This window comes from Elephas maximus, chromosome X (assembly GCF_024166365.1).
Source record: "Elephas maximus indicus isolate mEleMax1 chromosome X, mEleMax1 primary haplotype, whole genome shotgun sequence".
Lineage (NCBI taxonomy): Eukaryota > Metazoa > Chordata > Mammalia > Proboscidea > Elephantidae > Elephas > Elephas maximus.
In genome coordinates, this window is record NC_064846.1 from 1,794,393 (window position 1) to 1,807,288 (window position 12,896).

General features: G+C 47.2%; 1 long non-coding RNA gene across 1 annotated transcript; it reads right to left on the bottom strand.

Annotated features, from left to right (window-relative positions):
* Positions 1–3,923: 3,923 nt before the first annotated feature.
* Positions 3,924–5,371, bottom strand: LOC126069266 (uncharacterized). The gene is made up of 3 exons (XR_007515898.1): positions 5,290–5,371; positions 4,914–5,086; positions 3,924–4,191 (listed from the first exon to the last, which is right to left on the bottom strand). It is a non-coding gene; the product is annotated as an uncharacterized LOC126069266 (long non-coding RNA).
* Between the last annotated feature and the right edge of the window lie 7,525 nt (positions 5,372–12,896).

The window sequence follows — 12,896 nt, forward strand, 5'->3', positions numbered from 1 at the left end:
CTGGGCCAAGCAAAGCTATTACTAAAATTGGTTTTCAGGTTTTAGTAAACCCACTTTCAGCCTCAATGGCCCCGGTAGAAACGGTATGTCCAAAAAGAATGACCTCTCATCTCTTAGGTGGCAACTACACTTCCCCAGTGCCCTTAAATCCGGTTGGTTCTTAATTTGTTAAATCTCTAGAACCCTTAGAAACTGTCTCCTCCTCTCCATTGTGGTGATGGAGGAGGTGCAGGGAGAAATCGGAGGCTAAACCTAAGGCTTCCTACTTATAACGTGGGTCCCGTCACCAAGGCCTTCCTCTCCTCTCCTTCCCGTCCCAGTCCTGCCAAGGGAAAGAGGAAGCAAACATCTCCCCCGAAGTCTGGGAAGCTGCCTGGTGTTAGTCCCTCACCCCCACACTCTGGACGCTGACCAGCTAAAGCCATTGTCCCTCCAGGCACTGAACTCCCCGTGGTCCAGAGAGTTCTCATTCCCACATCGACTTTCTCCTACCCTGTGGCCTGCCCTGCCCCTGTGCCCTCTGCTCCCCTCACTCTACACCCTCTTTGAACAGTCACGCCTTCAACTCTCACCAATCTGTCAAAGATTCCCTCGTCTCACTCAATCATTTATTCAAGCGTATTTGCTAGGCACTTACTCTATGCCAAACCCTGTACGAATTGGGGAGGGTGCAAAAATGAGCGACAGGCATCGATTCAACAAGTATGTATTGATACCCTTAATATGTGTCTCCTAATATGTTCTAGAGGCTGAATAAGACGTCGTTGTCGTCATCATGGCTGTCGAGGTAGACAGATAAATAATTAAAGAATTACAGGGCTCAGCGGTCAATAATATGACTAAGGAAGTCCAGAGCGCTGTGGCAATATCAGGTAGGGAGTATCCAGCCTAGGGAGTCAGGAGAGGCATCTGGAAGGAGACGACACAGAAACTGGGGTCTCCCCATGGTTAAGGAGCACCGAAACAGGGGAGGGAGCAACTACTGCTGATTAGGCTTCCTTCCTCTCTAGGGCATCCTGTTCACAGCCCTCGGGCTGCAGGAATCCTGGGGAATTCGGGGCAGCAGTAAGGGAAAGACAATATAGTCACCCGCAAGGTGAAAAGTGTCTTTAAGATCACCTCACCAAACCCTACATCCTAAAGGAATTCCTTGTAGCGCCAGTGACCGTGCAGGCCCAGCCTCAGCTTAGATCTCTTTAGTAAAAATCATGCCTCAAGCTCAGCCCCCATCCCACCCCAAGGCACTCTTCAAAATGTAGAACAGCTCTGACAGGAATATTTTCTTCAGAGTTTATGAAAAACAACTCCGAATTTAGACTTTACTCATCCTGGGTGGTATTTTCAGTAACTCAACGGGTGAGCCAAAGTGACATCACAGTGAGCAGCTCTTCATTCTCAGGGACCGGAGGGCAGCATCCAAAACACTCATAGAATGAAAGTGAGAGCTAAGCCCAGGAAAGGGAGCTGGAGGTCCTGGGAAGCCAGCTACAATCCCACCGATGGCAAGTGCTCCAGAGTCTCCCACGACCTGAAGAATTGCTAGAAGGCTGTCCTTCCCAGCCAAGGAGTTCTACAAAGGAGGATACAGGATGGACCCACTGCTGAAGAACCACACCTTAAGCTCTGAGTTTACTATCTTGGGCTTTGAGAACCTGCCAGAACTGCAGATTCTCTTCTTTGGAATCTTTCTAATCGTGCATCTTGTCACCCTAGCAGGGCACACGACTATTGTGCTCGTCACCCTCATTGACTGCTGCCTCCAGACTCCCATGTATTTTTTCCTTCGCAACCTGTCCACCATTGAAATTTGCTACGTATTGGTTATTGTCCCCAACATGCTGGCTAATTTCCTGTCCAGGAACCAACGAATGCCCTTCCTGGGCTGTGCCCTGCAAATGCTCCTCTTCATTGCCCTGGGTGGGGCAGAGTGCTTTCTCCTAGCCGTGATGGCCTATGACCGATTTGTGGCCATCTGCAACCCCCTGCGCTACACACTCATCATCACCAGGGCCCTCTGTCTGCAGATGCTGGTGCTGGCGTGTGTCAGTGGCTTTGCACTCTCACTCACCCTTACCACGTTGATATTCCTCCTGCCCTTTTGCCAGTCCCACGAGACCAATCATTTCTTCTGCGACATCCCTGCTGTCCTGTTCCTGGCCTGCTCCGTCACGCAAGCCAATGAGATTGCAGTCTTCGTCGTTTGCATGCTCATCCTGTTGATTCCCTTCCTGCTGATCCTGCTCTCCTATGGATTTATTATTGCCACCATCCTCAGGATCCACTCGGCTGAGGGCAGAAGCAGAGCCTTCTCCACCTGCGCTGGGCACTTACTGGTCTCTCTTCTGCACTACGGCTGTGCAATAACCATCTACATTCGCCCTAAGTCATGCTACACCCCAGAACAGGACAAAATCGTGTCCTTAATCTACACCAATATAACCCCCATGCTCTACCCTATGATCTATAGTCTGAGGAACAAGGAAGTCAAGGGTGCCCTCGGGAGACTCCTGGAGAGCCACAACCGGACGAAGCGGCAGCCCAAGGCAAGTTGAAGGGGAAGGTGGGGCCCGCCACGACTAACCTGGCCTTCTTTGAAGAAGCCAGTGGGACATCTCACCCACCACCCTCCCTCCGCCTAGTTGCCCTGTTCCTTCCTGTGAGGGCTGCACCATGGTTCTGAGTGCACCTGGAACTCGCTGCCTCCTTGTCTGTGGTCAGAGAGCTGGAACGAATGCTAAGGGTTTCAGAGACAGAGCAGTTCTGGGGCATTTGTGGATGTTTCTCTGTCCCCTCATGGACAGTGTTATTCACTAACTGAATCAGTGTCAGAGTCACGGACACTGACGGGAAGCAGGTCACGAGATGACCCAAACAAAGCATTATGTCAGCCACGTCGCTGGCCGAGGAACCAGCAGGGATGGAAATACAGGGAGCTCCCCAAGTCCAAACTAGATAAAGTGAACGGGTAGCAGGCAGAGCCATCCCAGAAAGTGAATTCCCTCATCACCGGAAAATGGCCCAGAGTCCGGCTGAGACACAACAGTGCAAACTGAAGCAGCAGCAGCACTGGGGCCTCATCCAGCTCACCATCCTCACTAAAGTGCTTCAGGACCTGCCCCCCTTCCAGCTTCTGGCCCAGCTGACTCCTCCTCGTCCTCTGAATCTCAGCTAAAGGGCCACTTGGTCCCAGAAGCCTGTGCAGACAAGCCCTTTCCCACCGCTCTTCTGTGTCCCTAACTGGCCTAGAGGCTCCTTGAAGGCAAGAACTGCGATTTATCTCTGTCACCCCAGCACCTGGCACAGAATAGATGCCCAATAAATGTTAATTGACCTGAACCATGAACCACCATAAGCTTTGGCTTAGGAATATCTTCAGACCTCACTTGTTAATGGAATGAAAGCTTTCAATATCCTTCCAGGTTGAGGCCTCTCTGATCTGAGGACTCAGTTCAGGTGTAATAATCACAAGAAGGCATTCTCTGACCACGCTCCTACCGCACCGGCTGGGCTAAGTGCCATGGATCCCTGTGTTTCCCTCCGTCATAGCACTTAGGAGTAAGTATTTCTTGAATGAATGAATGAGTACCTTGTGTGTACCAAGCACTGCTCTTGGCACTGGGGATACAGAAAAGTGTAAGACATGGTCCCTGCCCTACAGGAGCCCACAAATGAGCCTGGGTGATAAAGCACAAAAACAATTCATTTTAATACAATGTGTTACACCTATTCACGCATACGAAGGGATGACCCATCCCCACCACCCAACTTATTTCTATGAACTTGAGTGTTAAAAGGGTCAAAAAGGAGGAGGCCTCGGTCCTTGATGGACTTTTCATTGGACAACTAAACCAACCCCATGACCGTCTCCCTCTGGACTTGTGTTCAGTCAGCAATATATTTTTGTATTATTTAAGCCAAAAAAAAAAAAAAAATTCACGAGGCATGAAGAAAAAAACACTAAGCAGTTATTCTCACCCTTGTCTGCTCTTCTCACCTCGTGGCCCTTACCGGTTCCCTCATCACGCCTAGGTGAAGACCCCGCCTTCTGCCTCAAAGAGGCCACCGGAGGGGCACTCCTTGATGGGAGTGTTGGAGTGCAGGAAGCTCAGATGGAGATTCCAGGTCAATCACTTGGGCAGAAGGCAGGGAAGGTGAGGTGGTAGTTAAATCAGATGAATGAATTCCACATGGCTACAGAGACAGAAAAAACGGGAGCGAGAACAAGAGAGACAGCGATAAAAATAATAGCTGCTTGGTGTCCAACAACACCCCCTCCAGCTCCATATAGCCCTACAGGGAGCACCCTTTATTTGAGCAAACTCAGGTGAGTGCCTCTTCTTTCATTGCTTTAAGTGTTAGCGCCCAACCATTGACAACTCTTGGAGCTGGGTGAAGGGTAGATGAGGTTTTCATACTGTTCTCTCTACTTTTGTGTAGATGTGCCATTTCCGTAATAAAACAACTGAAAATAAAAGACCTCTCCATCTTTGTCATATATCCAAGCTTGACTCTTCCCTGAAGACAAGGCTCAAATGCCACTGATTCCATGAAACTTTTGTGATTGGATCATTGCTTAGAAGGGCACTACTGAGGTAGCAAAGGTACTGGAGCCATTTTAAACTAGGTCCCTGCCCTAAGGAATGCCCACCCAGTCATCGGCCTGCTGCATGGCCTCCAGCCCATTGTTCACGGGCTTGCTGGCATCCCAGGTGTCCCACTCAGGACACAGGCCTGCAGGGAGGAGAGAGCTGTGAGCCCGAGGGCCTCAGGACCTCACAGAACTGTCCCCCTGCCCTGACCACAGTGGGCACTGCGTCAGTCCCTGCCCCGTCTTACCCCAGGGCACAGCTATCAACCGGGGCACCCAGGGGGCGGCTGCTCTGCCACTCCCGACTGAATTTGGTGATGGGCACCTGTGGCAGCTTGTTCTGGATCCAGCCCAGGAGCCTCTGCTTGGGTGTCTGCTTCTTGGCCTCCTCATCCTCCTCCTCATCCCAGATGGGCACGGAGATGGAGTAGTGCAGGATCAGGGTCCAGGTGAGCCCCAGGATCAGCTTGAGGTTCCCGTCCACGATGGCTTTACTGTCTGTGAGGGACAGGAGTGACAGCCCCGGGGAAGTGGGCCAGGGGCTGGTAGCTCATGGAGCTTTCAGGGACCAGGGAGGAGGGAGAGCCCCCCAGCCAGGGCGATGGGGCGTGGACTGGGCTCTGTCTGCCCGGAGCCTGCAGATGTGCAGGGGGGGTTAAGAAGCGAATGGGGAGACACCCCTAGAGGCATGATGACAATACCGTGCAATCACAGGGCCATGGGGGCCAGAGAAAGGACAGGCTGGGCCCATAGACAGGGCCAAGGAGGGCCTCCACAGGGTCCAGAGAGGACAGGTCCGGAGGGTGACAGGTCCAGGGGCCTGTGGGGCTGGGTGGGAGCAGAGCCCAGAAGCCGGGCACTTGACCGCATGCTGATGGGAGGGGTGGGAACGGTGCCTGGGAAGGGGAAGGCTGGGTGGCTGCTTGGGAAATACCATTGTTGCCCTGGCGTGGGGCTGGGGCTCGGGGCAGGGGAAGCGGAGGTGTTGGGCAGAGGAAGGCTGGGTGGCTGCTTGGGAAATACCATTGTTGCCCTGGGGTGGGGCTGGGGCTCGGGCCAGGGGAAGCGGAGGTGTTGGGCAGAGACCCCTTTTGTGCAGAGGTGTGGGGGTCCCCAGCCACCGCAGAGCTGAGCTGACAGGAGGCGCTAAGGGCTGGGGCACGGGAGGGGCCTCGAGTGTGGAGGAACCAGCTGGTGGGTGACTGGCTGAGGTGACTGAAAAGCATGAGGATTCCAGAGGCCCCCCTTGCTCCAGCTGCAGGAGAGGAGGGCCCCGTGAGCTCAGGGCCCAGGATGGGGGGGAGTCTGTGCTCGGGTGGTCAGCAGACGCCACGAGTGGGGCTCCCCGCATCCCGCTGCCTCAGCAGAGCTCAGCTCAGCTGTGCCGGCCTCCCCACCCCACTCCCACCTAACGGGTTGCTGGGCTGTAGGCGGCAGCCCCGCTCAGCACAGGGGAAGTGGTTAAGGAGCTGCCTCCTCCACCCTGGGCAGGCGCCCTGTACCCCTGTCACCACGGCAACCACTCGGCCTTACCCGGGAACCCATGTCTCAGCCTCCTGTCTGTTGCGGGGCGGGGTGCAGCATACAGTCGGGGCAGAGAGGTGCTGTCCCGGGGTTGGGCTGTGACCTGACAGGCTTTCTAGGAGTTCACCTTTGGAATCCCCTCTGGAATCTAAAGGCCCATAATCAGAAAATATGGGTCTAGGGAGTCAGGGAGTCAGCTGGGGGGAGTGAGGTGAGGTGAGAAGGGGTTGGGCCCCATCAGAAGGGCCATGGATGGGCCACACAGGCAGTGCTTTGAGGACCAGCTGGGCAGCTCAGAGAATCTGCCTGTCATGGATTGAGTTGTGTCCCCCAAAAACATCTGTCAACTTGGCTAGGTCATGATTTCCTTGTATGATTGTATGATTGTCTACCATTTTATCATCTGATGTGATTTCCCTATGTGTTGCAAATCCCATCACTATGATGTAATACGATGGCTCGGTGGCAGTTATATTGATGAGGTCTACAAGATTAGACAGTGTCTTAAGCCAATCTCTTTTGAGATATGAAAGAGAGAAGCCAGCAGAGAGACAGGGGACCGCACACCACCAAGAAAGCAGTGCCGGGAGCAGAGCGTGTCCTTTGAACCTGAGCTTCCTGCCCTGAGATGCTCCCAGACCAAGGCAAGACTGATGATGAGGACCTTCCACCAGAGCCCAGAGAGAGAGGAAGCCTTCCCCTGGAGCTGGTGCCCTGAATTCAGACTTCTAGCCTACTGGACTGTGAGAGAATAAACTTCTCTTTGTTAAAGCCATCCACTTGTGGTATTTCTGTCATAGCAACACTAGATGACTAAGACACTGCCCTAGGGCTTGTCCTTTCCCTGCCCTGGCTGCTGCCTTTAAACTGCCACAAGGGCTGGCGGTGGGGTGGGAGGGTAGTCCAGGCCAAGGGTGTCCTAGCAAGGCTCAGAGAAGACCAAGGGCACAAAGCCAGGCTAGGCCCCTGTCCTGGTGGGTAGGGTTGGGCCCACCCTGTGGTCCATATTAGGCCAGCCTCTGCTGTCCTCTTCCCCCGTGCCAAGGAAGGAGTGCCCAGCGCCAGATTAAGGCATGTGAGGGCCCTAAACACTGATAATCTGTGGTGCCTCGTCCTCTGATTACTCACGAATTTGAATGAGATATGTGAGTTATAGATATGCACATGTATATATATACATAAATATATGTATGTCTGTGTGTGTGCATGTGTCTCAGCTGGACACTCTGGTGGTGTAGTCGTTCAGTGCTACTGCTGCTAACCAAAAGGCCAGCAGTTCGAATCTACCAGGGGCTCCTTGGAAACTCTATGGGCAGTTCTACTCTATCCTATAGGGTCGCTATGAGTTGAAGTCGACTCGATGGCAACGGGTTTGGTTTTTTTTATGGGTGTCTTAGCTAGCCATGATGTAACTTCTTTTTAAATGCAACTATAATATTAGTGATTGAACACAAAAGTGGTTTATGCCTTTTTAGTAGAATGAGATGAACTGGATCACAAAATTTTCAGTGGATGCAGGGTACTAAAATGTTTACTATATACCACATTTTCTAAAAAAAGAATATTCCACCATATGACCCTAAAAAAATAGAAAATCCCAGAGACTCCCCAAGAAAGTTACTGGAACTAACAGAAGGATACAGCAAAGTGGCAGGGTACAAGATCAAGACACAAAAATCAGCTGGGTTCCTCTACGCTAACAAGGAGGGCTACAAAAAGGAAATCAAGAAATTGATACCATGTACAATAGCCCCCAAAAGGATAAAACACCTAGCAATAAACCTAACCAGGGACATAAAAGACTTATACAAGGAACATTATAAAACGCTGCTGCAATTAATAAAAATAGATCTATACAAATGGGGGAAAAAAAGAAAGCATTCCATGCTCATGGATTGACAGACGTAAACATCATGAAAATGTCAATACTAGTGTCATGGATTGAACTGTGCCCCCCTCCCCCAAAATACACGTCAATTTGGTTAGGCCGTGATGCCCAGTATTGTGTGGTTGTCATTTTGTGATTGATATAACTTCCCTATGTGTTGTAAATCCTAATCTCTGCCTGTGGTTAATGAGGCAAAATTAGATTATGTTAAAGAGGATTAGGGTGGGATGTAACATCCCTGATCCAATGTAAAGGGAGTTTCACAGGGGTGTGGCCTGCACCACCTTTTATCTTACAAGAGATGAAAGGAAAGGGAAGCAAGTAGACAGTTAGGGACCTCATACCACCAAGAAAACAGCACCGGGAGCAGAGCACATCCTTTAGAACCAGGTTCCCTGCGCCCGAGAAGCTCCTCAACCAGGGGAAGATTGATGACAAGGACCTTCCTCCAGGGTCGACAGAGGCAGAAAGCCTTACCCTGGAGCTGATGCCCTGAATTTGGACTCCTACTCTACTAGACTGTGATGGAATAAACTTTTGTTTATTTATATACCACTTGTGGTATTTCTGTTACAGCAGCACTAGATGACTAAGACCCACTAAAAAACCCACTGCCGTCGAGTCGATTCCAACTCATAGAGACCCTGTAGGACAGAGTAGAACTGCCTGATAGAGTTTCCAAGAAGTGCCGGGCGGATTCAAACTGTCGACATCTTGGTTAGCAGCCGTAGCACTTAACCACTACGCCACCAGGGTTTCCAGATGACTAAGACAACTGCCAAAAGCAATCTATACATATAACGCAATCCCAATCCAAACCCCAACAATGTTCTTTAATGAAATGGAAAAACTAATCTCCAACTTTATACGGAAAGGAAGGAGGTCCCAATAGCTAAAGCAATATTGAAGAAGGGCAAAGTAGGAAGCTTCTCACTTCCCAATCTCAAAACTTAGCATGCAGCCACTGTAATCAAAACAGCCTGGTACTGGTTCAATGACAGGCGTATAGACCAATGGAACAGAATTGAGAACACAGAAGTAAATCCATCCATCTAAGGGCCAAAGTCCATTCGACCGGGAAGAAACAGTCTCTTTAACAAATGATGCTGGCAAAACTGGATGACCCTACACATAAAAATAATCAGGATCCATACTTCACACCATGCACAAAATCTAACACAAAATGGATCGAAGACCTAAATGTTAAAGTCAAAACTACAAAATTCCTGGATGATAACGTAGGGTCAAAACCAGGGGATCTAATTTTTAGTATAAATGGTCTATCAAAGACAACTGGAAATGCACAAATGACAGAAGATAAATTAGACAACTGGGACCTCCTAAAAATTGAGAACTTATGATGATGATCAAAAGACGGCACTGGGTTTACCAAGACGCAGGGCCAACGTAGCGCTATAGATGGAAACACCACACCGTCCCTCCACAGCAAAGACCTGAAAAACTAAATAAAACAGAGACAAACGTCAATCCCGGAACCCTGAGTGTCAAATGAACAGGGAAAGAACTCAACCAAGCACCGAATGGAATAAGAAACTAACAAAGAACAAAGAGTGAGGGGAGACACGAGTGGAGGTTCCCTATCAGCCAATGCAGCATGGATTCGCCATCTTGGACTCCTGTCAGAGATCGGCGGACAGGGCGTAGGGGAAAACAGCTTCATGGAACTCCCAGCAGGAGACAGAGCACCCAATGGACCTGCCCTGCTCCACCATAGCTGAGCAACTGGCCCTGCCCATTAGACAAGGAAGTGAAATGTATCCTGCCCACAGATGAGCAAACAACAAAGAATGCACAGCCCACCTGCTCAGACATAACCAAACCAAGCAAAAAAGCAGGACGAAACAAACAAACCTTCAATCGTTAAATGAAGAAAATAACTACTGAATGTCCCAAAGACAACAGACAATATCAAAAGCATATTAGGAAAAAAACAGGACAGGATGGTTCTGGTAGGCATCAAAATAAAACACCAGACAACTTTCCAGTAGAAGCAAATGCACTGGAACTATGCGATAGGGAATTCATATCTCTAATACTCAGAGTCATCCAAGGGTTGAAGCAAAAAGCAGACAAAAATGAGGAAAAAATAGACAAATTCATGAAAAAGGCAGACAAATTCATGGAAAATACAGACAAAACAGTGCAAAAATTCAGGAAAACAATACAGGAACAAAATGCCAAAATAAATTCACAACTAGAAATCATACGAAAACAACAATTAAGAAATCCAAAAGATAAACAAGAAGATTTCAGAAATGGACAGTGTCATAGAAGGTCTGAGGAGCAGGTTTGAAACAGTGGAAGACAAGATCAGCAAAATTGAAGACAAATGCTGGAATACTACTTTGTTTGAGGAAAAATCAGAAAAAAGAACAAAGAAAAATGAAGAAACCCTGAGAACGATGTAGGATACAATCTAAAGCAAAATTTTGTGAGTGATCAGACTTCCAGAACAGGGGGAGAAAACCGAAAACACAGAGAGGATAATTGAAGAATTGCTGGCAGAAAACTTCCCTAATATCATGAAAGCTCAATGAACGCGATATTGGATAGACCCCAAAAGAAAATCACCAAGGCATATCATGATCACACTCGCTAAAACCAAAGACAAAGAATCCTGACAGCAGCTTGAGAAAAATGAAAAGTCATGCAGGCAAGGAGGCAATGGGATGACACATATAAGACTTGGAAAGAAAAAAATTGCCAGCCAAGAATAATGTATCTTGCAAAACTCTAGTTCAAATATCATGACGAAATTAGGAAATTTCCAGGAAAACAGAAATTAAGGGAATATATAAAAAACCAAATCAAACTTGCAAGAAATATTAAAGGGAGTCCTTCAGTCTGAGGACTAACAACATCAAACAACAGCCTGAATCTAGGACGCAAGATTGCACTAGCCAGATACCGACCTAGGAAATGAACTCTCAAGGACTATTCAAAACCAAAAGATTTACAAGAGGGGACCAAAGAGGTTAATCTGTAAATGATAACAATGTCGGAACAATAAAAGAGGGAATAAATGGCGTAGGTACAGAACTTTCTAATGGAGAGGAAGGCAAGACAATACCAAGTAAGTAATAATAGACTGGTTCAAACCCAGGAAGATAACGGTAAATTTCAAGGTAACCACAAAGAAAGCTAACAAACCTACTCAACAAAATAAAGAAGAAAAACATAAAGTCCCAGTAAAAAGAAAATCTACAAAAACAAAACAAATGAAAAAAAAAATCCACAAACGAAAGGAATTGAGCACAGGAGGGTAAGAACAAAGAAAATATCAGCACCATTAAAAAAAAAAAAAAACCACAAAATGACAGCAGTAAACTCGCACCTATCAATAACTACGCTGAAGGTAAATGGCCTACATGCACTCATAAAGAGACAGAGAGTGTGACAGAATGGATTAAAAAAAAAAAAAAAAAACAGGATCCATTAATATGCTCTCTACAAGAGACACACCTTAGAAACAAAGATGTAAATTTATTAAAAATCAAAGGATGGGAAAAAATATATATATGAAGTAAACTAACTTCTACCAAAAAAGAACAGGAGTGGCAATTCTAATCTCAGATAAAATAGACTTTAAAACAAAATCCATCATAATAAACAAAGAAGGGCACTATATAATGATTAAAGGGATGATCCATCATAAAGACATAACCATAATAAATACCTACACACCCAATGACAGGGCTAAAAAATACGTAAAACAAACCTTAACAGCACTGAAAAGAGAAATTGACGGTTCCATGAAAATGGTAGGAGACTTCAACACACTACTATCGTTAAAGGCCAGAATACCTAGAAAGAAACTCAACAAAGATACAGACGATATAAAGGACACAATCAGCCAACTTGAATTCATAGACATATATAGAACACTCCACCCAAAGGCTGCAATGCACACATTCTTTTCCAAAGCACATGGAACGCTCTCCAGAATAGACTACATCTCGGGCCACAAAGCAACCCTCAACAAAATCCAAAACACTGAGATAGTACAAAGTATCTTCTCTGACCACACCACCATTAATGTAGAAATTAACGACAAGTAGAGCAAGAGAAAAAAAATCAATTACATGGAAACTGAATAACACCCTGTTTAAAAACCACAGGATAATAGAAGAAATCAAAGATGAAATCAAAAAATTCCTAGAATCAAATGAGAATAAAAACACATCGACCCAACAGCAGCCAAGTATACTTTTTTCCCCCGACGCACATGGGACATTCTCCAGAATAGACCACATATTAGGCCATTAAGCAAGCCTTAACAGAATCCAAAACATCAAAATACTATGAAGCCTCTTTCCTGACCATAAAGCCATAAAAGTAGAAATCAATAACAGAAAAAGCAAGGAAAATAAATCAAACACATGGAAACTGAACAACACTGTGCTCAAAAACTATTGGGTTATAGAAGAAATTAATGACGGAATAAAGAAATTCATAGACTCAAACGAGAATGAAAGCATATCCTACCAGAACCTTTGGGACGCAGCAAAAGCAGTGCTCAGAGGTCAATTTATAGCAATGGCCCGTTATTCTTCGTATACTCAAGCTTCTAGGATTAATTGCTCAGCGTACAGATTGAATAAGTATAGTGGAAGGATACAACCCTGACGGAAAACATTCCTGACTTTAAACCACACAGTATTCTCTTGTTCTTCCCGAACGACTGCCTCTTGATCTATGTACAGGTTCCTCATGAGCACAATTAAGTGGTCTGGAATCCTCATTCTTTGCAATGTTGTCCATAATCTGCTATGATCGACACAGTCGAATGCCATCTGACATCAGCAATGATATCCCTCATTCCACGTCCTTTTCTGAATCCGGCTTGAATTTCTGGCGGTTTCCTGTCAATATACT